Raw genomic sequence first — 3,483 nt, forward strand, 5'->3', positions numbered from 1 at the left:
TAATTCAAGGCAGCAAGTCATATATCTAAAAGGCATATCCTCTCCTCTCCTGAAGCTACTGTGTCATCTAACTAAGTTCTGGCCAATGAAATGCAAGAAATATTGTATGATACTTCTGGGGTGTCTCCCTAGAAAGAAAAGAAGGTCTTATTCCCTCCATTTTCACCTTACTTCTGCCTGGGGTGTGGAATTCCAATAGCCTTCTTGAACTATGAGACAATGAACCAACCATTGTCATTCAAGGCCTGGGTTCCTTCTAGCTTGCTGCTCTGCCTTCATTAGCTCATTGTCTCATGGTTCAAGAGGGCTGTTAGAAATCCATGCAATACTCCTTGTTATATTCAGATGCATGTAATAGACTAAATCCAAAAAACACTAGCAAAACAAGACAGAAGTTTATTTCTCTCAAAATTCTTTTTTTCCTTGAGAAAGAAATAAATTTCTGTCTTTTTATGCTATTGTTATTTTAGACTTTGTCTGTCATATACAACTGAACCTCATTGTCCATCAAGCAATCCAGAGTGGGCACTGGAGTATGTCAGAGAAGTCAGTGATGGGGCCAGTTCTAGGCCCACTGTGAGTGAAAGGTACTGCCCCACAGGAATCTGCTCTGCATTTTCAGAATCCTCTCAAACTTGCTAGGGCCTTCCACCAAGCAAACTAGCTGGAGAGACTCCATCTGAGCTACTTCTGAGAGGAGGAAGGTTGAGAATGTTGTTACTCTAACTCTTACCTCCTTATTGAGGACAAAGCTTCAGGTTCCCTATAAAAGGTTTCCTGTTTCTTTGTTTCCTCAATTTAGGAGGTCTTTCTAGGGCCTAGAGTCTAGAACACCACTGCCCAATAATGTGAGCCATATATGCAACTTAAAATTTTTAAGTAGCCACATTAAAAAAATTAAAAAGAGGCAAAATCAATTTTAATAATATAGCTTAACCCAATATATACAAAATATTGTCAATTTCAATATACTCAGTTCATATGGCGATTCCAAGATAAATTCTAGCCTAAATAAGCAGGCGAAGAGAGGCAACAAAGGGCCAGGTAGTTTATTTGAATGCAAATTCCTGGGTGATGTTCCACGGTCTGGCTATCACAGGCCGGGGAAGTCACACCCGGTCAGAGAGGTGGGGACTTATAAGGGATTAGGAGGGGGAGGAGTGGGCAAGCTATCCTAGGGGGCGTGGAGAGGTATGATTGGCTAAAGGTGACATAATAGACAACTAGAAACTTTTTTCCTTCCAAGAGGCAGGAGGCTGACATCCGGGTCTTAGTTGGCACATCAGAAGGATGGAATTCAGGAAAAGCTGTCCCTTTTCATATAAGGCACGGACCTTGGGGTCTAGTCTGTTCTCCCCCTATGGCATCTCTCTGTTCTGTTTGCATGTCCTTGTTTTTCCTTCCTCCAGCCTAACAGTGATCAGTGTAAACAGAATCATTATAAATTGTATTGGATCAATGTAATCGATATAAAAATTATTGAGATATTTCACTTTTTGTTATTGTTGTTCCAAGTCTTTGAAATGCAGTGTATATTTTACACTTACAACATGTCTCAGTTCAGGCTGGCCACATTTTAAGTGTTCAATGGTCCCATGTGGCTAGTGGCTACCATACTGGATAGAAAAAGTCGAAATTCTGCCTACTCTGTCCTCCCAAGCCAGCTCCACCTTCCTATCTCTGGTTGTAATCTCATTGTGAGGTTTTGGCCTGACTCCTTTGGATAGATGTGTTTTTTGGAGTATTCTTGGGTCTTGTAGATTCTCTTGGCCTTCTGGTACATATAGTCATGGACCAGCCCATCTCCATTCTGTGGCTAGCCTTGGTAACCCCAGTTGTCTGAAAGGGAAGTTCAGATGGGTGAAGTTTCTCAAGAGTTTCTCTGTACATGGCTGATCCTTCACATAGGCAGTTTCACATCACTGCTATTCAAATGGTAAGAGTTAAGGTCTTGCAAAGGAAACAGAAACGTAGGAGGCAGAATCATTTGACACTGAGGTCATTTTTGATGTCAATCACCTGCCAAGTCCTCCAATTGAAATAAAAACTGGGGTATAGTGCGAGGTCAGCTGCAGAAGGGCATTCTCTATTTTGGCTATCAGTTGCTCAAAGGGTAAGACATTGTCACATGACTTCTGGCACCTAAAGACAGGGGAGGACCTGAATCATGAGGGTTCAAGACTAAGGCTGGTGAAGTTGTGTCCATTCCTGTGAGTAGAGCAGTGATTTTCAAACAGTACCCTGTGAAACATCCAGTTTGTGGAGATCCTCTGGGGGCTGCCTGGAATAGGATGCAGGGGGATCAAAGCAAAGGTTGAATATGTAGAATTTTGTGCTCTCTGAGCTCCCCCTTAACCTGAGCAGGGCTTCTTTTATCTATTTTTACATTAAGGTTTTGCATACTATTCATTTTTTTAAAGTCAATACATTTTTATTTAAGGAGTTTCATATGTTGTGGTTCCTTCCACTGCCAATTGCCTTAACTCCTCCAGCGTTTGAGTCATGATTTTCAAGACAGTCCTTTTAAAATCAACTTTTGTTCAGTCCACAGTTGTCATTATCAGCCAGTCCAATATCCTTGTAGCTGAGCTTCTTTGATCTCCACTTGAATGTGGACAATCAGAAATCCCCCACCTGTAATCTCTGGGATCCTGTTTCTTCAAGCAATTTGCTTTGGGGCCACATTTAGGGTCAGAGAAGATGGATCTGCCTGGTTCTCAATTTCAGACACTGTCTAACCGTGAGCTGAGTTCAAATCATATTCACTCCTAAGCTGTCATACCCTAGGAATAGTACAGATCACTGGGATATGCAAATACCTAAGATTTAACAAAAAATTTTTCTATTAGGTCTTTCATAGGTGTAGCAGACCTGTCTTGTAGTTTTTCCCACAGATCTAACACAGGGTTCTCTGAGCAAAGGAAACCACATACATACTCTGTGAGGTGTTTCCAACAGTATAGGTCTACAGAAGAAGTCCCAGCAGGATAGCCCTCAACTCATTTATTTTAAAATGGCTCTACTACTTAAAAAAAAAAAAACTGAAAAAAGCTGTGATAATGAAAGAAAAAAATGATGCACAGAGAAGGTCACTGATTTTTTTCAGATCATACAGCAAGTCAGTGGTAAAGCCAGGATTCAAATGACCAGTTCTATCTTCTAAAGCTAACCTTTTATGATATGTTATAAAGTGGACACAGACATTCTACAAAGTACCTGACCAGTATGTCATTTCCTTGGCTTGCTGTGAAGGTAATATGCTGCCTGGAGAGACATGAGACCAAGGAGAAATCTCATGCTATCTCATGGGAGGATGAATCTTTAGCATGGAGTGATAGTATCTGGGCATTATGAATTCCCACTGAGAATGGGGCCCTAGCCAGCAGAGAAGAGGAAGACTTGGGGCTTCACAAAAAAATTTTGACATTTTTATTTATCAAGAAACAGTACTTTTTATGAAAAAGAAAGATTACTTGAAATATG

General features: G+C 40.8%; 1 non-coding gene across 1 annotated transcript; it reads right to left on the reverse strand.

Annotated features, from left to right (window-relative positions):
- Positions 1–2,869: 2,869 nt before the first annotated feature.
- On the reverse strand, positions 2,870–2,999 carry LOC118932383 (small nucleolar RNA SNORA18). Its single transcript, XR_005032752.1, has one exon. It is a non-coding gene; the product is annotated as a small nucleolar RNA SNORA18 (small nucleolar RNA).
- Between the last annotated feature and the right edge of the window lie 484 nt (positions 3,000–3,483).

Source organism: Manis pentadactyla, chromosome 2 (genome assembly GCF_030020395.1).
Source record: "Manis pentadactyla isolate mManPen7 chromosome 2, mManPen7.hap1, whole genome shotgun sequence".
Classification (NCBI taxonomy): Eukaryota; Metazoa; Chordata; class Mammalia; order Pholidota; family Manidae; genus Manis; species Manis pentadactyla.